The sequence below is a fragment of the Cricetulus griseus genome, chromosome 3 (genome assembly GCF_003668045.3).
Source record: "Cricetulus griseus strain 17A/GY chromosome 3, alternate assembly CriGri-PICRH-1.0, whole genome shotgun sequence".
Classification (NCBI taxonomy): domain Eukaryota; kingdom Metazoa; phylum Chordata; class Mammalia; order Rodentia; family Cricetidae; genus Cricetulus; species Cricetulus griseus.
The window spans coordinates 140,672,451-140,694,172 of NC_048596.1; the positions used below are offsets into that span (position 1 = coordinate 140,672,451).

Consider the following 21,722-nt stretch of genomic DNA (forward strand, 5'->3'; position numbering starts at 1 on the left):
GAGATGGCTGTGCAGGTGGTAAAAGGCACTTGCTGAGCAAGCTTGGCAACCTGAGTCAACACAAAGGGCATGGCAAAATGCTGGGTCCATTCTTTGGTTTCTCTAGCCACCAGAACCACAGTAAGCCTGGCTATAGTCTTTGTTAATTACACAATTAGTTGGTTTGAATAAGAATACCCTCCATAGGCTCATAGATTGGAATACTTGGACACCAGGGAATCGTATTGTATGAAGGGATTGGAAGGTGTGACCTTTTGGGAGGATATGCGCCACTCACTAGGCGGGCCTTTAAGGTTTCAAGAGCCCAAGGCAGACTCAGTGGCTCTCTCTTCTTGCTGCCTGTGGATCTGGATATAGAACTCTCAGCTTCTCCAGCATTTTGTCTGCCCATGCACCACCATGCACCTTGCCATGGGCTAAACTGCTGAAACTATAAGCCAGCCTCAATTGCATGCTTTCCTTTATAAGAGTAGCTATGGTCATTATGTCTCTTCACAGCAATAGAACACTGACTATGACACCCAGCCTCAGTGGTTCCAATACAGCAACACAAAAGGGTCAGACAGACTCTCTTGCAGCTTAAGAGAGAGTCCGTGATTCTGTTGCTCCTCTGCTGGCACTGTCTAGGGCCAGGCTCTGTTACTCTCCATGTGTTTGTTGATGGATCTGGGTATGCAGAATGAATTTTTATTAGTTTTTTTATGGTGAAGGATGATTATTATCAAAGGCTTTCTGTCTTGTGAGGACACCCATTTCTTTGTGCTCTACCAGGACAAAGCAGGCTTTTCAAGGGATATTGGTACCTTTGGTCATCAGCATTTTATATGCTCAAGCTTCTCCAGCAGCCTTTAAGGATGTCAGGGATCTCTTCCTCCCTGAGGAAGAGATGCTTAAGTCATCTATCCTTCCTCAGTAATGTGTTGGATGTTTTCCTTTAATATTAGTGAACAGGGTTTTTAGTTGTGCATGAAAGAGATAGAAATAGGTAATTCTATTTCATTTTGTTCATCAAGCCATTTTGTGGTTTCAGCAGTCCAAACTACAAACTAATCAGTAAACATGTATATCAGTAGAAACACAAATATTCTCTTTTTTTTCTTGGTAACACCTAGAGTTTATCATAATAGGTCAAAACCTTTTATGTGATGTTAGGAATTACAGAAGCAGACTCAGGATAAAGATGTAAATATCTGTGAATATAAAACCAATTTGCACAAATCTAAGATTTAACTTGAAATGTTCAAAAACACTGGCCAATATTTTGATTTGGTGATACACATAAGACAAGCAAGGAAGCCTCATAGCTCTCTTGCTTCAGAAGGGATAAGAGGCCATCTGTCTTGCTACTAAGTCTGGGAGACTATGGCCCAGGAACATAGATTTAGGTTTCCTAAACTTTTGCATCACATCATAATAACAATGCCAAGCAATTTATAAACAAACAGCACAAATAAGGTGACAGTCATAATACTTTGAACACATGAAGCATTGGTAGGCAAGAGACATGGGAACAGAGAAGCCTCTGCTGTGGGCTTCTGATGCTATCTGATGGCATTCTTGATTGGGAGGTTGCTGGGAGCTCATGGGTTATTAATACTTCCCAAAGGTTGTATGTGAAATCTGGGAGGATTTTAGTTTAGACACTGAGGTGAGCAAAGGTGGATATTAAGGAGGCTCAGGATAGCCAAAGGTAAATTAAATTGTCATTTGTCTATTGACCTGTAGTGCCCCAACCTCTCAACAGTCGCTGCAGTTCTGATCAGTCAGTCGGCCTATGTAGAAGGTTCAGAGTATTGTGTGGCTTCTTCCTGGGAACTTGAGTTCATAAGCCTTGGGGTCACAGCACAGAAAAAACTACAAGTGTGTTTGGATTTTTTAACTACAAGGTAATAAATAAATAGTGAATAAATATTTTGTTGCATAAACACTAGAACCATCTCTCCTCTCTCTCTCTCTCTCTCTCTCTCTCTCTCTCTCTCTCTTTTCCTTCCTCCCTCTTTCCCCCTCTTCTCATTCTTTCAGAGCTGTGTGACACTTTTCCTGGCCAATCCTGTTTAAAAGTCAATTCATCACAGATATTGAATGGACAACAAAGTAAAAGGTACACCAAAATCCAACCTGGCAAAGCATCACATTTACCAGGGCAACTTAGATGCAGGGCTGACTGAAAGGCAGATACCTTACCCAAAAGCCCACTGCAACCAAGGTGATGACTCCTGAAAGCTGCAAGCCTGGAGCTTTCTGCATGTCCTGCAGCTCCACGGGTCAGAAAATTGGGAGGAGCCCCATGTGTCTCCTTACACTTTGATATGTGTGAGTTGCCTGTTTCCAGAGTCTTATAAGCCTTCCTCCTCCCTCTAGGAGGGAATGTTTCAATTCAAAGGAAATAACTACACAACACACACACACACACAATACACGCACATATATATGCTCATACATTTATACACACATTCACACACAGTACACATACATACACACACTCACATACATTTATACACAAATATTCACACAACACCCACAGTCATATTCACACATAATACACATTCTCACACACAATACACACACATGATCATACACTCACATAATACACATATACACAAGACACACACACACACACACACACACACACACACATGCACTCACACTTACATCATAGTGCCAAAAGACAAAACATCCCCTGTCCATTTTCTTTTCTAGGGGAGGACAGGCACAGTTGAACAGCTAGAAGAGGCTGTGGGATATTGAAAAAGCTGGAAAATTCTCCCAGTGAGGATAATCAGGGTTTGACTTGAGTTTCCATGGAGACAGAACATAACTCATTACTGTCCTCCAGACTAGATCATCTGCCTTGTGATGTGCAGACTGGTGCTTCCTCTCCTTGGCTACAGTCCACAATTGTGAGAGCAGAACCTTGGTTGAGGAGACACTGCTCAAGAAAGAAAACAATCAAGAGATTAGGAAACCATGCATTTCCCCTCTCTTTGTTAGCCGATGTCCACTTGTTCAGATTAAGATTAGATTACATTGGTGATAATACCAGGCCTTCTGTTCTAACCTCCTCATTCTTCCCTTACATCTGCCCTGGGCTGTTGCCTTGGAGATCTGCACAGCAAATGCCCAGCAAAGCAGCTCATTTCTGTCTATGAGGCCTGTCCTGAAAATTCAAGGCCTTTCAATGACTACAGTTTTCTGTGGTGCACAGTCTCCAATGCAGTGGCTGCAATTCAAATGTTTCTTATGTGTCTGCTGTGCTCTCAGGTGTGAGTGTGTGCAGATATTTTCTTTATTGCCTGATGAAGCCACCTCATGTAAGGGGTGGTACACAAGTATGAGGTAGCAGACAATTAATAACATACAACTAAAAATTGAAAACCACATTTAACTTCACTTGGCATCCCTGTTCCTCTAGAAAAATGCAATTACGGTTTCCTGACAAAAATATTGTCATAGCTTACTGGACATTTAAAATTTGTCTAAAATGCCAAGATTTGAAGAGATAGCCCGGTGGTGAAGAGCACTGGCAGCTCTTACAGAGGGCACCGATTCCATTCCCAATATCTACATGGTAGTTCACAACTGTAATCTTGTCCAAGGGCATGGCCTCTGAGGCCACAATGCTTGCATGTGATACATAGACATGCATACAGGTAAAACACTTAAAAATAAATAAATACAACTTGTAAAATGTCTCAAACTCTGCATTAAATCTTGAATTTCTGGCGACATTCAGTAAAGAACTGAAGTCTGTAGGGCTACGTGGATCAGTGGTTGAGCATCTGGCCCTGCATCTACTCCCTATGGTGGAAACAAATACACTAAGTAAACTAAGAAGTAAATGCAATGCCTGTCACTAAGTAAGAACTGTAAAATGCTGAGTGGCATGTAAAATAGATCCATGCTGTAGCATTACAGTAGACTGTTGATATAAGGACAGGAGACATTATACCTATGTAATAAGCTGACATACAGTCAGTCTTTGATGGCCCGTATTGATTGTCAATTTGACAAGATCTAGCACCACATAGGAGGCAAACCCTAGGCATGTCTATGAGGGATATCTAACTTAGGTTATTTAAGGAAAGAACCACCCTGACAGATAAAGAGAAAGAGAAAGCTGGTCGAGCATGTGTAGGGTCCCTCTGTGATTCGTGACTCTGGATGTCATGTTAGTAGCTATGTCAAGCTCCTGTGGCCAAGACTCCCCACTACGGTGGACTATACCCTCAGACTGTGAGTGAAAATAAGCCCTTTCTCCCTAAAATCACCTTTCTCAGAGTATTTATCATGGAAACAGAAAAAAATTACTAAAACTATTTCTTTATTGATTGACATGTTCATTTTGGAAATTTCTGTTTGATAATACTTTCCACATATATCTTTCAGTCCTTGATTTTATTTCTTCCAATTTCCATTTTTGCTTGCTTCCTGCTCATTCCCATTATTTTTCCAGTGAGTCCCCTGTCTTCCTTCAAATCATGTATGTACATATATGTGTACACATGTGTATTTGAATATATACATGTATTCGAATATATACATGTATACGGATCCAGTGTCTACATGTGAAATGAATTGTTATATTTATCTTTAGGAATCTGGCTTCTTTTGATTTTCAGTTTCATCAATTTTCCTGCAGAGGTCAAGATCTAGTTCCCTATAACTTGAATAAGTCTCAATTGTGTCCACATACATTGTCTTCATTTATCCCTTGATGAGCATAATAACCAGCTTCATAACTTGGCTCTTGTGAGTAGTGCCACAATAATTGTGCATGTGTAAGTGCTTCTCTCATATTCCTGATATTCCTCAACAGTTTAACAGTGGTAGGGCTGTATTTTATGGTAGTTCTAGTTTTAGTCTTAGTGGTATTTCTAACTTACCAGCAGTGAATACCAATTGTTTCCCTCACATCCTGTCCAACATTTGTTGTTGTTCATCTCGTGTGTGTGTGTGTGTGTGTGTGTGTGTGTGTGTGTGTGTGTGTGTACATGAACAGGCAGCAGAAGTCGTAACTACTAGTGTATACATATGCAGAAGCTGGATGAAGATATTATATATCTTTCCTTGCCACTCTTCTCCTTATTTCCTGGAAACAGGATGTCACACTAGAAAATTTTATTTTTAGCTAGGGTGGTTGCCCAGCAAGCTCCTGTGTTGGACCTGTCTCCACCACCACCCCCAGTAGTGGGTACAGCAGTGTGCAGCATGTCCACCTTATTTGTGTGAGTTTAGGGAAATTTGAATTCAGATCCTCATGTTTGCACATCAAGTGTTCTTATCCACTGAGCCATCTCTCCAGCTCCTGTTGTTTGCTTTCTTGATGATAGCAACTCTGTTCATGGTAAATGATATCTCAATGTATTTTTCCTCTTTTCATATTTAAATTTAAGTATTCAACTTTTATTAGGATACAAAGTAAAGGGCTTACTGATGACATTTCCAGACATGCAGTAATGTGCTTTAATCTTATGCACTTCTGCATTACCCTTCTTGCCCTGACTCATCCTTATCCGGCTTCCAAATATAGAATTTTCCCATTGTCTGACAAAGAAAGTGTTTTAGAGAACATGGCTTCCATCATCTTTGGCTCCAAAAGCAGATGGGTTCTCACTTGCAGAAAGGAAATTGTATCCAACATTCTGTCTCACTTCTTAAGTGGTGAATCCTACTTGTATGTGTTGCTACAGTCATTATGCAGTTAGTGAGTTGCGTTTTAAGTGTTTCTGATGCCCAGGATGCCTAGCTTGCCTTTCCCACAGCTACACAGTGTTTGAACTGTGGTGGGGCTATAATAACTATTTGATAGATATAATAAATTAGTTTAGAATCTTACTGTTTTATAAATAACCCATTAAAATAAGTAATCATCAGAGATTTCAGAACATAAACTATTCTTGCCCTACATATGAGGTAGAAGTGCAGAAAAAATGAACTTTGATTTGGCTTTCACACACTCAGCAAGGATTTCCTAAACTCTTGCATGGGATGGAATCAATGTGAATGGAACATGGAGTTCTCATACACACCTGCTTGCTTTGCATGGCCAGAAGAGACAGTCACTCTTCTGGGCATGGTATGAGTAATGGCTCAACCCAGCTGAGATTATGCAAATTTCCTTCCCTAAGCCTGCCACTTTGTGTGTTCTACTCCTTTCTTGGAAAAGTGCTCATGCTTTCCTAATCCTCCTGCAAGAGACACTGTTCTTCCAGCCATGACTTCAGCAGGTGATGGAAACAAAGGGAAGTCTGCTAGTATTAAGTGTGTGGGGTGGCAGTGGCAGAAGAGATCTGTTTGGCCTTAGAGAGGCAGATTGGAATTACATCATTGCAGTAACTAGAACTATCAAGTGTAAACGAAGTTAAGTAGTGTTGATGAAGAGAGGGGGAGAGAGGGAGGGGGAGGAAGAGAGGTAAAGAGAGAGAGAGAGAGAGAGAGAGAGAGAGAGAGAGAGAGAGAGAGAGAACTATCACAACAAAGGAATAAGATATAGTTTATTCTAGAGCCATATATATTGGAATGACCATGGCCCAGGAACACAGATTTAGGTGTCACCAGTTTCATGACTCTTTTATGGTAATAAAATAAAGAAAGTTATAAGTGAAGGCAAGTTTAAAATACACTGGTGGGTACATCAGGGTGGCATATTCAGCAAGATTAGGGGAACCTTTCTCTAGGCCCCAGATGTTATTAGATGACATTCTTAGCTTCTGGCTTGGTGGAAGCTAAGCTAAAAGATTGCACAGGTTTTATTTTCTGTTAGTCACAGGTATCCAGGTAGAACCACAGAAGGACATACCTTTCAAGGCCTGGATCTAGATGCCATGTTTTTTAGCTGAAAGCCATCTGTTTCTAATGCTCCACAACCTCTAAAAACAAACACCTCTAACTGGGCACAACTCCTTAAAACATGAATGTGTGGGGAACATTACATGTTTAAACTATAACAGTTTGTGCTTTCAGTGTTTGTGAAAATGGACAAGAAATATCAATAGTTTGAGTCCAGCAAGCTTGAAGTTATATCACTATGGAAGTCTCCAAATTACTAATAATAAATATACAAGCTCACATGGAGTAATAAGAGAGGTTATAGGATGCACCTTAACAAGTAACAAACCCAAATCATCATGTCTCCAGTGGATCTGTCCTCATGCTTATGGTACTTTTCTCTGTGGCTCTCTTAATTCTTTTTTCTCATATTTTCCTTGACGAATCAGTGCCTGGCCTTAGAGCTGTTGTCCTCTCTCCCCCATGGCATTTTCCCTCAGTATCCTTATAGAATCTGTTAAAGACAAGGTTTGGGTCACATATCAACAGACCAATGCTCAGATTTAGGTGTCTCAGCAAGGCGTGGTCACCAAAAGATGGAGAGAAAATACATATGACTACAATAGCTGCTGGCTTTTATCCTAACACAAGGGGGACTGTTCCTTATTGGCTGAGGCCTAAAATGGATGATTTGAAAAGAGGTGAGAAAGAAAAAGCATGCAGGATGGAAGGGGTGGTTAATGGTTAGTCAGTTTGGGAAATCATGGCCAAGAGTCACAGGACCAAATATTCTGTTTTAGAACTTAAAAGTCATAGCCTGTGCTTTAGGTCAAGTCTCATCACCTGTCCTCAATATGCCAATTAAAGCACTAACAACAACAAAAAAGGAAGTGCTTTGAGTTTCTCTCCATTTAGGTTGATGTCGAAAAGCATCTGTATGGCAAAGGACATCATCATCTAGACAAAGTGTCAGGTGGCAGGCTACAGAATGGGATTTTTTTTAGCCAATCATACATCTGGTAGAGGGTTAATATCTGAAATGTATGATGGACTAAAAAGGGGGGACATTAAGGAAACAAACAAACCAATTTAAAATGATGTACAGAACTAAACAGAGAGTTCTCAAAAGACGAAACACAATTTGTTGATAAGAAACACTTGAAATGTTCAGCATTCTTAGTCATCAGGTAAATGCAAGTCAAAACAACTTTAAGATTCCATCTTACACCATTCAGCATGGCCAAGAACAATAAAACAAATAACAGCAGTTTATGCTGGCAAGGATGTGGGTAGAACACTCATCTATTGCTGGTGGGGTTGCAAACTTGTACAGCTACTATGGAAATCAGTATGGCAGTTCTACAGGATCTGGGAATTGATATACCTCATGATCCGTCTATACCACAAAGGCTAGGTATAGAGTTAAGGACTAGTAGAGAGGGAAGGAACTCTCTAGCAAGGGAAAATGGAATAGATAGTTATGGACTGAGGTGGGGGTACTGAACAGAAGATCAAACAGGGAGGAGGAAGGAGGAAGAAAGAAGGGGAGGGAATATAAGAAGATACAGCTAAAACTAAGGGCCATTTGAGGGGTTGTATGGAAAGCTAATACAATAGAAGCTTCTTAAATTATATGCATGTATTAAAGAAATATAAATGGAGTCACCAAATAATCAGGATACAATGATCCAACTGAATATCTTTCACCACCAGGTAAAAAGTCCAGTACCAGTAATGAGTCATATCTAGTTGAGTTTTGGGCCAAAGAAGCCCCATGGAAATATCCAAATAATTCAGATTATTTCCAGAGCTACTGATTGCTCTCCACAAACTGATAGTAAGCTCTATTGATGAAGACAACGCCTACATACCTCATTGAACATGGAGAAGTCAAGCAAGAATTCTAGAGCCTTTTTCCTTCTCACTAATGTTCATTACACTGGGAAGTATTCACACTACCAGAGGAGAGAGATAACCACCAACCCAGCTACAAACCCTGTGATCTTCAGTGGTGACATTCCTGCATGATGTGCTGGTACAATAGTGGTACCAGCATTGTGAAAGCAACTAAACACTCTGTGATTGAATTTAAGGCCCACTCCATGAGATGGAACCAATGTCTGATGCTGCTTGTATTGTTCTGCTAAAGAAATATTGCAATAAAATGACAATCTGCTGTACCCAAAGATCAGTGTCTTATGGATATATTTTGTTTGTGCTCTAAAAATAAAGCTTTCCTGAATATTAGAGGACAGAGGTAGCTGCTAGTTAACCATAGAGGTCTGGACATCTGTATAGACAGAAAGGAAGTGGCACTGCTGGGTGGAGAGAAGAATATAAGGCACGAGGGTAGAGGGGCTCTGTTTCTTTTTGGCTGAAAAGTTGGCAAGATAAGGTGTGGTTGTGGCTTGCTCTCTTGTCTCTCTGATCTTCCAGCATTTATTCCTATATCTGACTCCAGGTTTTTATTATTAAGACCAATTAGAACTTGAGCTACAGTGCCTTGCTTATATATCATCAGTAAAGCTTCTCTTGCATTAGAAAGGAACTAACAAAGACCTACAACTGGACAATATTCAGAGAGTAAAAGGCATTGGAACAGTTAGTCCTAAATGGTATGTCTTCATAAAATACTCAGTTCCATACCCCCCAACAAGCAGGTAGCTATGCAAAAAAGGAAGTGTAAAGATTGTATGATCCAGAGGGGATGGATGACACAAAGGAAACCATGTTTTCCAGATACAATAGGGCTGGTATGCATATGAATTTACAAAGACTGTGGCAGAGTGCACATGGTCTGCACAGGTTCAAACCAGACAACACCCTAGTGCTGAGAGAGGGAATTGAACACAGGCCCCCATCCCTAATCAAGAACATTCACTTGCAAAGGAAAATAAGTTTTGCCCAATGGAGTCTTACTGGAGATAGCAACTCTACTTAAAGGTAGGCTCTGTGTCCAACAGTAGACAACATAAAATGAACTCATTGATATTTTTGTAGACTGTTGGTCTCAGATTGCATTCTTTGGGCATTTTTGTCTTCCATGTCTTTGCTTTTATGATATGTTTTCTGATTTTGTATTACCTATAGGTTTCATGTGTATATTTGTGCATCTTGTGCTTTCTCTTTGCTAATATTATTTTTTAATTCTGTCTTATTTTTTTTGCTTTGCTGTTGTTTGTTTCACTACTTGCTTATTTTCCAAAGAGAGAGAGAGAGAAATCATGGAGCTAGGTGGATGGGGCATGGGTAGGATCTGGGAGGAGTTTCGGGAGGGAAACTGTTATCATAATAGATTGCATGAAAAATTGTTTTCTATTTGAAAAAAAACAACAACAGAAAAAGTAGATTCCTATAATTGGGGAAAGGGACAATGGGATCCAAAGGCACCCACCCCACCCACCACCACACACACACACACACACACATACACACACTGTCACTACCCAAGTCTGTCTCCTGGGTCCTGAAATGAGATAAAAGTTTAAAGAGAGGCTTATATACATCTAAATAGTCCAAGTGGTCAAGGTGTGCTCCTGCCCACCATTCATCCACCATTCTCTGAGCTTCAGTCTTATCCCTGTCACATGGTCTCACAAGTAGTTAGGAATGTGTGAAGTCTCTTTCTAGGAGACCAGCTCCTCCCCCCTTTGACTGATACCTTTTCTTGCTCCCAACTGGAGACTCCCTGGGGACATTTGAATTTTGGAAGGTCCATTGTTTCAATAGTCTGATAGTCAGATTGAAATACCTTCATTTCTGCTTGGTTTGTTACAATTTCTGGAGGAAATTACTCTTATTGAACAAACATACATTCTTTAACTAGGGCCAAGGTGAGGGGAAACATGCTTGTGGTAATTAATCTCATTTTTTCTATAATCAGAAATATTTATTACAATCCCAAATTAGGCATATCAGTCAGTAGACATGGTTCTTGATGTTGACTTTACATGGAAGAAAGAGAATGAGATAAGCCAAGTTGTCTGACTGGAAGGTTCTTCCCTAAGCTTTATTTTTATTTTTATTTTTTTATTTTATTATTTTCTATTTGAACTAGAAACAAGATTGATTTACATGACAATCCCAGTTCCCTTCTCCTTCCCTTCCTCCCCTAGCATGCCCCCCCACCCCCGTGCAACTAAAATCCTACCTATCACATACCCTTTCTTCTATTCTTCACCTGACTCAACCTTTCTGCTCTCTCAGACCTCTGCAACCTTCCTCTTCTTCCCTTCTCATTCTCATAGCTCCCTCCCACCCCTTCCCATGCTCTCAATTTGCTCAGGGGATCATGACCCTTCCCCCTTCTCTGTGGGATACCTTGCTCAGAATGGTTTCTCTAGTTCAATCCATTTTCCTGCAAATGTCAAGATTCCATCGTTGTTTTCCACTGACAAGACAAGGCTGTCCACTCTCCATACCTCTTCAATTAATCTCATTTTAAGAAAAGATTAAATTCCTCTCAGACTCATTGTGTACTTGTTGACTAAGACAATGTCTGGTTCCAAGGTAGAGGATTCCATAGCATTGTGTTCTCCTAGCATTGAGGGGAATGTTCTATAACTGTCCAGTTTAATCTTGATGGAATTGGTCAGTTATTCTGTCTTGTGTTTCTTCCTGGGCACTCTTGCCAGTTTGGGAGTGGATGTTGAAGCAGTTGGTGGTAATTGTGGTCAGTCTACAAGTCTTTCTGTCCTTTTGTTGTGAGGTCTTCATTGGACTGTGGTCTTTTCCTAGACATATTCTAGATCACTTCTTATTGGGTTGGACTTTCTTCAAGTTGTGAATGCCCTCATTATCTATGGTCTGTTCTCTGGTGTCTATTAGTCACCCCAAAATGAAGGAATTTCTCAGGCTGCCTTGGAGCTGGGCAGTGCCTTCAGGGAGGTGTGTGAGTGGGACTTGCACTCCTGGAGACTCTTGTGCCACATGAGACCTTGAGGCTGGTAGCGAAGGGGAGCAACAAGGAGTGATGTCTGTGTTGATCAGGCAGTAACAGATGGCGCTATGCTGGGGGGGGCAGGGCTTTCCCTTTGGATCCAAGAACCTCCCCACCAATGAATGTGATGGTTCAGAGGGAAGACTCCTATGAGAGGTTGAAATGCTACAAATGCAAGAAAGGGAAAAATAAAAGGCATTATTATCTTAATAACTGTGATTTCAATCCTGATCTGATAACATCAGAGGAAATCTGTCTTGAAAATACAAATGAAGTATTTATAAGGCAGAGTCTTTCATAGTCATGCTTCAAAGAAACTCTAATGGCTTTGATGTAGCTCTGGACAAAATTAATGTCATAAAGTTGACCACCAGGTAAACGAATAGAGCTTCATAATATTAGTGAGAATTCAACCTTGGCTTTCAGTATGAGGTATAATTTTCTAAAGTGTCTGGTTTTCTTTTATTTAATATTTTTCATCAGTGCTTAAATATTCCTCCCAAGGCTGATAAGATGGTTACTAGTCAAAGGCACCTACTGCCTAGTCCAAAGGCCTGAGCTACATTCCCAGGACTCACATAGTAGAAGGAGACAGCTGACTCACTACAAGGTATTCTCCTACTTCCATGGAAGGGAATACTAACTCCACACAAGTCATCCTGATTGCTACATATGCTGGTCATATATGCATCCATACTTATGTACACACACACACACACACACACACTGAATGTAATTTTTAAAAATTGAAAAATACTTTCCAGTATTAAAGGGCACAGAGGTTCATGTGTCTTTTGTTGTCCTCCCTGTCAGGGAAACTTGATTGTTACTGATGTCATACAGTGCCAGCCCTCATTGAAATCTGTAAGTACTAGCAGAGAGACCTGAGTCACAAAGGCTAATCAGCTGGAGATTGCCAGTCTAGAAGGAATCCTAGAGAGTGTCTTGTCTAATCCCATAATGTTACTAAGTTGGAGCTAGAGGCTGTGAGAAAAGTGCATGGAGAATGCTAGCTTAGGGTGGTGGGACAGCATGCTGGCTCCATGAAAGCCTTCAAGAATAGGGACAAAATATTCCATTTGTTATTAGTTAACTTTTATATCATGAAGGTTATGTTTGATTTTTAGTGTGTGTGTGTGTGTGTGTGTGTGTGTGTGTGTGTGTGTGTGTGTGTGTGTGTCTCAGGGAGCAGATGGAAGTCATAGGACAATTTGTACAAGTTAGATCTCTTTTGGGGTCCTAGGGATTTTACTGAGATTCACAGATTTGACATAAGGCACCCTTGTGCGATGAGACACCTTATTGGCTTTAAAGTCATGTTTAAAATCATGGGAAGGGACTTACAATCTCATGAATTAAGAAACTGTGGGAGTGAATTATTGTACAAGGATGGAAAGAATTGGATTATTTCAAGAATAATGCTGCAGAAAAAAGTAGCATAAAATCATATGAATCCACAATAAGATACAGGTTGTGAAATTATACACTGTATTGTGTATTTCACATTGTAGATGTTTTGCTGTTTTCTTTTTGGCTTTGCTTGAGATTGAGCAGTGTCTTGCACAGGCTATTAAAATAACATTTTTTACATTCCAATCAGGACTTTGAATTTTAATCCTGATATGAAAAAGTTTTAGAAGGATCATTGATTAGATTGAACACATTATTTATGAGCATATCTCCAGTGGTTCTATTGGCCTGGCACAGTGCCAATTTGTGCAGACAGAGACAAAAACTGTGACATGAGGAGATCTGTTGGAATTTAGCTGAATACAGGAAGTCCATACAGTGAACAGGAAGGTTTCTAATTCTGCCTCTCAGATGTACTGTCTCATTATAGGTCACATCTGTCAAGAGATTTATCATATTTGAAATGGTATGAGAGTCATTGCTTAGCTCAAATGTACTAGGAATATTTGCAAAAATTGTGCCTCGTAGGTTTTTGGTGAAAACAGCATTACTGAGACTAATCAGTCAGAATCTTGGTCAAAAAGTTGTGTCAACTGTTTATTTGAATATGCAAAGAATTTAGCACAGTTTACAGTTGTGATTATCACAGGAAATTGAAGACATACTTCTTTTCAACATGCATATTTCATTAGGTGATTTAAATCTTTGGTTCTCCTACTTCGTATTGATTCTCTAGTTCAGTTTAATATGACTGACTCATCTTTCATTTCAAGTAACATTGAAAGTACTTGTCTTGGTCACAGTTTTGTTGCTGTGAAGAGACACATGACCACAACAACTCTTTTGAAGAAAGTACTTAATTGGAACTTGCTTACAGTTTCAGAGGTTTCATCCACTATCATCAAGGCAAGGAGGATGGTGGCACCCAGACAGACATGGTACTGGAGAAAGAGCTAAGAGTTCTACTTCCTGATCCACAGGTAATAGAAAGAGAGAAACCCTGGGTCCGGCTTAGGCTTTTGAAACCTCAAAACTCACCCCTAGTAACATACTTCCTCCACACCTATTCTAACAAGACCACACCTCCTAATCCCTCCTATGTAGTGCCATTCTCTGATAACTAAGCATTAGATATATGAGCCTATGGGGTCATTCTTACTCAAACTACCACAGTGATGTACTCTGTTAGTTATTTTTCTGTTGCTGTGAAAAATGTCATGGCTAAAGTAACTTATGTATGAAAGTTAATTTGGCTTAGTGCTCCAGATGGATGATGGTCCATCAAGGCAAGGAAGCAGCAAGCAGCAAGCAGCAGATCTAGTTGCGGGAATGGCCAGCTGAGAACTCATGTCTTCAAATGCAAGCAGCAAGCAGAAAGAAAACTGGAATTAGTATAAGGCTTTAACCTCTGAGAAGACACCTCTAGTTATGTATTGTCATGAATCTGGGGTTGTTCAGAGATTCTCCAGTCTGACCATGAATGCATTTAATAAAGAAAGGGCTTTTATTCAGGTACTGGCATTGGTACCTGGCACTAGGACTGCATCCCCAAATCAGGGACATTCACGATGCAGCACCTAGCTACATTAGCCCAAGGATTATTAAAAAACTAAACAAAGGATTACATGTATACTGCCTCAGTGTAGTCAGGGCCTTACCTTAAGACATACGACTTAAAGTTGTCCTAGTCATCTTTTTGAGCAGAGTGAGCAAGCTTGATTACAAAAGCAGAAATAGTGGTTAGCTTTGTGATCCACTATCTTACATGAACAGTTACAAGATCACTCAATTTCAAGGACAGTCTTCAATGTCTGGGGAAAGGGGATAGTGGACTGCTAGGGTACAGCTTGTACATGCTAGATGCACATTTTTGCTTTTTGATCTCTCCGGGATAGTGAGTTTAAACTTTAAACATAATGTTATTCTTCACAGTACTTCCTCCAGAAAGGACACATCTCCTAAGTATCCCAATAGTGCCCCTCACTGAGGACCAGTTCCCAGAGCGTGCCTGGGGGATGGACATTCTCCTTCAAACCACCACATGTGCTCTTTGTTATGAAGTGCATTGATTTGTTCTCTTTTCACCTTAAGCACAATCTGCCATCTCAACTTCTTGGCTTTCTGGACAGACTTCACAACCTTTTAATATACTTCCTACTGAAATGACACATCTAGATCCCCAAGCCAAAATACTCATTGTGTGAGCATTTTAGCATCAAGAGGAACAGCTGTCAAGTGTTAATTGTGTCATCATTTGATGAGTGCTGGGGTCATCAAGTCTTTGACTGTCACTCATACTCACCCACTGCTTTTACCGTTGAAATAAGCAGAAAGCAATCATTTGAAAGATACTGAATATGGTCAGCCACATCAAGAATATTTTTGAAATCCTTCAAAATAAACAGTAACTGTGGTTAATACATAATTGGTAGAGTTTGATACAGTGCATGAAAGATAAGTGATTAGTGTATTAGTTACCTTTCTATTGCTGTGATAAAACACCATGATGGAGGTAACTTATAAAAGTGAGCATTTAATTGGGCTTATGGTTCCAGAGGGTTAGGGTCCATGATGGCAGAGCAAAGACATTAACAGCTGAGAGCTGTTAAATGTTAAATGACAAGCAGAATCAGGAAACACACCAGGGAGGCAAGTGGCTTTGATACCTCAATTCCCAACCCTGTAGCACATTTCCTCTGGCAAGTCCACACCTCTTATTCATTACCAAAGTGTTCTACCATCTGGAAACCAACCATTCAAACATATGAGCCTGTGGGGGCATTTCATTCAAATTGCCACAGATAACTTTACTTTCTTATTTTACTTCTTTATAGTTCTTCATGAGCATGTGCTTCTGAAAAGTTTTATCTTCTAAGTAGCTTTGCAAAATCAGGAAGAAGATTAATCTATGAAATAAATAGACATTAGAGACATGGGGTAGTAAGTGGTACACAGTACTATAGGAACACCTGTTTTCTATCTTTGTGGGGCTTGTCTGGGGGGAGTGCATGAGTGTTTATGATGTCACTACAACCTTCTGTGATGCAGAGCATAAATCATCCTGCATTGAGAAGGACATAAATGTATAAAGGGATCTTTTTAGAGAAGGATAATAAAGTAGGGTGATGTTAAGAGAGGATGGAGTGAGAATAATTGAAATTCACTATATACATGTGTAAAATTCTGAAAGAACAAATTTAATTAATTTTAGAAAGGAAATATAGCCCATGGATATGCTCAAAAATTATCTTTTAGTGTTTTTGATAAAGGTCAAAAGCTTGGGATGTTAATTTGGCTAATTACAATTGTTTAATTCTTTAAAAGCTTTTACAACTAAGTTGTTAATTACAAGTGATGAATTATTAGTGGGCCCAGTGATAAGGACAGCACAGCCCCAGCTCAACCCTAACAGCAGTGTAGACATCCCTCTAGGGATAAATTTCTAGGAAAGAAATTTATCATGAGCTGTTTATGACATTGATCTTAAACTAAGAGGTTGCAGGAGGAACACATGCTAGGAAAGAGTAGGGCATACCCTAGGGGTTGGCTTTTCTGTGCGAGTTACTGTTAGCTTTCTATGCAGTGGGCATACATGGCATTTTAGTACCTCTCAAGTTGCATTTCTGAAAGTTGCTAAGACACACCACCTAGCATTTTAACATTTCTCAAAAAGTATACTTTACAGCTGTGTTTAAAGCAAAAGAAATTTTCCTTTGTAAATAAAGTTGTAGGATGGATTTGCTAGACATCCTATTTGGGTCTAAGAAAAAGGAGTGTTAAAAGCACATGGATATATATATATCTTTAGCACTAAGTAACCACAGTTGCTAGAGTGTCCTTAAAAAAATGTCTTTTGTTAAACATGCATTATCTTCATGGTCAATTCAGGCTTTAGCTGGTACCTTGTTTTCTGACTCTATTAGCAGGACAGGTGAGCCTGTCCTTCTTCCTCACTCTTCCCTCCATGTCCCCATCATTTTCCTCCAACTTTCTATCTGGTCTCATATAATAGTGCTCTTGATCTCTAGGGGTATATGTAACTAATCAAAAGTAAATAATAATTTGTGCTTAGATTTTTCTAATTAAAAATGGAAACAGATATCAAAGTGAACAGCTTGTTTGCTTCTTTTTCTAATTCCTTTCCATACTGCTCTGATCTCAACTTGCAATTTAATATGAACTCTTTAAATCATTTTATTTTTCTTCCACTAACTACACTGTATAAAATATTGCTTACTATTTTCAAATTTCAATAAATATGAGAGAGGCCTTTTATATTTGCAGTGCTGGGCATGAATCCAGAGTCTCACACAAACTAAGCAAGTATTCATGGACCTGTAGTCTAGCCCGGTAAGGGTTCTCATCATACTCAACTTTCTTTCTGATTTTAAAAATTTTGGCATGTGGATACATTCAGCTGTCATTACCTCACCCAGTGTTAAAAAATCAATGGATATCTGTTACACTATAAGTCATAATTCTAAGAACAGGTGGAGATGTGCAAAGATAGGAACTGTTTCTCTGCTGAAAATGACAACTGGTGTTTTGCTTTGGAGAACAATGTGGTAGGATGCATTTTGAAATGAGTTAGCTATTACTCAGTCACCCATTTGCAACAACAATTTAAATTTGTAAAAGGTTTCTTGTATTGTAAAGGAGGGGACATATTTTTTTTCAACTAGTGAGGACAGCCTGTCTCTTCTGTCTTTGACAGTGTTTGTCTGATGGTGACTCAGCCATGCATTCCTGACATATCTCTTCCCACTAATGATTTGTGAGTTTTATCAATTTTTTTCTGTCTTTTTCTGTAAAAGGAAAATAGGAACCTAAGGCTACAGTGTAACCTCCCACAATTTATGGTGCATGACAAATAGTATTGAGGTGAGGATGTTAATTGGTTCTATCCAGACCCTTTAAGGCAATGGGGTGGGAGCCTGGGCCTTAGAATTCAGACCTGCTGAGTGAAGGAAGCCGCTTAGGTCCATGTGGAGGTGGAAATCCAGGAATGGTACTGTGACCTCTAGAAACAAACTGACCAGACTCCTGCTTTCTGCTCAGGAGCATGCCATCTGCTCAGATGACAACAGATTAGTATCATATAAACCACGAAGTTGTGGTAATTGCTGAAAGAAAAAAAATTAATATGATATTTTAATTGTATTGACACCTTCTTTAATTTCTTGCCTCCAGTGTTTCAAGACATTTAACAAATAAGGGAGTTGTTTCCTTGAGTTCTTAGTTCTTTTACTTGGTTTATAAAAGATAGGAGTCACTGGTATGATTCCATCCTGCGTGTCTGTTCTGAGGAGCTGTAGGCAGTTTGCTCGGTCCGACTTCTCTCACACCGAAGTGCTCGCCTCCACCTCATGGAAGACTTGATGGACATGGACATGAGCCCTCTTAGGCTACAGAACTACCTTTTCTGTTGTGAACTAAAAGCTGACAAAGATTATCACTTTAATGTGAATATTGAGAATGAATACCAGTTTTTACTAAGAACAGTTAGTTTAGGGGCAGGGGCCAAAGATGAATCACACATCGTAGAGGCAGAAGCAATGAACTATGAAAGCAGTCCAATTAATGTAACACTGGCAATTTTGAAAATGTCTGTACAACCAACAGTTTCCCTTGGTGGCTTTGAAATTACACCACCTGTGGTCTTATGGTTGTGTGGTTCAGGGCCTGTGCACATTAGTAGCTGTAGAGGAAGATGAAGATGGGGGAGGATGTAAAACTCTTAAGTATGTCTGGCAATCGATCTGCTCCTGGAGGTGGTAGCAAAGTTCCACAGAAAAAAAGTAAAAATCAATGAAGATGAGGATGATGAGGATGAAGATGATGATGATTTTGATGATGAAGAAACTGAAGAAAAAGTTCCAGTGAAGAAATCAGTATGAGATACCCCAGCCAAAAACACACAAAAATAATCCAAAATGGAAAAGACTTAAAACCATCAACACCAAGATCAAAAGGTCGAGTTCCTCAATAAACAGGAAAAAACTCCTAAAACCCCCAAAGGACCTAGTTCTGTAGAAGACATTAAGGCAAAAATGAAGCAAGTATAGAAAAATGTGGTTCTCTTCCCAAAGTTGAAGCCAAGTTCATTAATTATGTGAACAATTGCTTCCGGATGACTGATCATGAGGCTATTCAAGATCTCTGGCAGTGGAGGAAGTTTGTTTAAGAAAATGATTTAAACAGTTTGAAATATTCTATCCTACTTAATTTCTGTAACAGTTGGTATATCTGGCTGTCCTTTTTATAATGCAAAGTGAGAACTTCCCCTACTTTGTTTGATAAATGTTGTCCAGGTTCCATTGCCAAGAATGTGTTGTCTTAAATGCCTGTTTAGTTTCCAAGGATGGAACTCCACCCTTTTCTTCATTTTAAGTATGTATGGAATGTTATGATCGGACATAGTAATAGTGGTGATCAGATGTGGAAATGGTAGGGATACAAAAATATACATGTGAAATAAACTCAGTATTTTAATAAAGTAAAAAAAAAGATAGGAGTCATCTACACCTTCAAAATTTGCAAAGCATATTTTTGCAACTCCCTGGCCTCTAACATTTGGCCTTTGAGTGAAGGTTAGAAGAAAAAGCAAGATATGTTTTGTTGTGTTTATGACATTTCATTTTTTTTTAATTGAAAGTAGTAACATCTTGGTTCAGTATTTTTAAGGTAAATTTTGAAGGTATTTTCTGTTATCTAAAATTCAGTTTATATATAGTAAATGGTTTCTAGATTCTCTTGTTCTTCACACACCAGTGTTTGTACTGATGTCTCATTCATGGAATTCTATTCATGATTTTGTTCCTTATGATTCTTATATGTATTCAAATTCCATGTCATACTGTTATCAGCACAAGAACTACAGCTCTCATTTTAAAGGGACAAAGAGATAGTTTATTCTGAAGACATTTTGAGTGATCATGGTCAGGGAACACATATTTAGGTACCCCAAATTCCATGTTCCAATGTGGAAGCAGTTTCACAAACCTCTTACAGTTTCACAGAACAGAGAAAGTCATAAATCAAGGCAAGTTTAAAATATATTGTCTAGGTACATTGAAGAGGCAGCTGAAATGAGGGAGCTTTCTTATAGGCTCAAGATGCTGTCTGCTGGTTTCCTTAGTCTTTGTATTAGTAGAAGCCATTTGCCTGCTAAGTCAATAGATTCTAAAAGACATTTATCTGTTGTTATATGATTTCAGTTCCAATTCATAATTGGGGCAAGGAATTGTTACAGGGAGTCCAACAAAGAAAACCACTCAGACACAGTCTATAGCCAACTGACAGTCATTATTAAAGAGGGCTGGGACTACTCTGTTGCTGGTGACCCAACTGTAGCACCTATCTTTCAGAGTATGAGGTTTTTAAAGACAAAAACAACAACCTGGTATCTTACTTGGCAGCTTCAGGGGGAGTTCTTGTGCAAGCAAGCCATTTAACAGAAGCTAAAATAAACCTGCTAACTGGAGGGGGTGGTTCTGCACAAACAGATAGTTTAACAGAAACCAAATAAGTTAGCTGAGATATCTTGATCTGAGGTTCCTAGTTAAGAGTTCCAATTTTCCATGGGGCTTCAAGTATCAAAGATATCAAATTCTAGTAAAACCTGAAATGACTTCAGGAAGAATATAAAATAGAGGAACCTCTGTATTGTCTTGCCCTGTCACAGAACGGACTGTTTCAGAAGGCTAAAACTAGCACAAGATGAGGTAATTAGCTTCTGGACTTGCAAAATTCCAATTGTTCTACAGTACTGAAATTCCAGCCAGCCATCAGTTAACTGCAGGAGTCTTTTTATTCACAGCCAAACATTGCTTCTTGCCAGAAATTTCTATCCACACTATGTTGAATATATATTTCTTGAAGATTGTCTTTTTAATAACTTATTAATTTCATAAGAAATATGTCTCACTGTTTTCCAAACTGCCTCCAAACTCATTGGTTCTACAGTCCTCCTGCCTCAGCCTACCCTGAGTTGTAGGTTAGGCTGTCCTACTTATCTGTGTACATAGTACTTACTACACCAGCTCCTTTTCTGTGTCTTTTGTTATGTGTACTCTGATAAAGCTAGAAAGGACTTCCAAGGCAGCCTAATTTTTAAAAATTTAATTTGGCTAGTATTTTTACATCATTTCTCATTTCCCCCTATCCAGTCTACCTATGCTCTTTCTTTTCTGAGACTAAATTATATAGCTGTTGAATCTAGCAGATCTTTGAATCTCTACATATTAATTTTATTTTCCTTATATTTAACTTGGATATTCTGTCTTTGAGTTCACATCACCTTATCTTCAATATTGTTGTGCTAACCCTTCTGTATTAAATGTTAAATAGATAAAAAACAAACAAAAAGTAATAAAATTATCAGTGTGTAGATGAATTTCAGTGACACTAAAGACACTCAGTGCCACTGAAGATAAAGGGCAGAGTAACTCTACATGATCTTTGATTTGCATTAGGCAGTGTTATATTCTATGGATCTATGATTTATTGATTTTGACACCAAATTTCAAGTTCACTAGACTTAAATGATCTGGTGGGTGGGAAACAGATGGTGGAAGAGTGGAAATACGGATTAGGGGAGGAAGTT

At 39.2% G+C, this 21,722-nt stretch overlaps 1 protein-coding gene and 1 pseudogene across 1 annotated transcript in view; both read left to right on the plus strand.

Moving 5' to 3' along the window:
* Gabrg3 (gamma-aminobutyric acid type A receptor subunit gamma3) overlaps positions 1-21,722 on the plus strand; it is a 570,299-nt gene that overhangs the window by 293,461 nt on the left and 255,116 nt on the right. The gene's annotated exons all lie outside the window — the stretch shown is intronic.
* LOC103159825 lies at positions 18,484-19,301 on the plus strand (annotated as a pseudogene).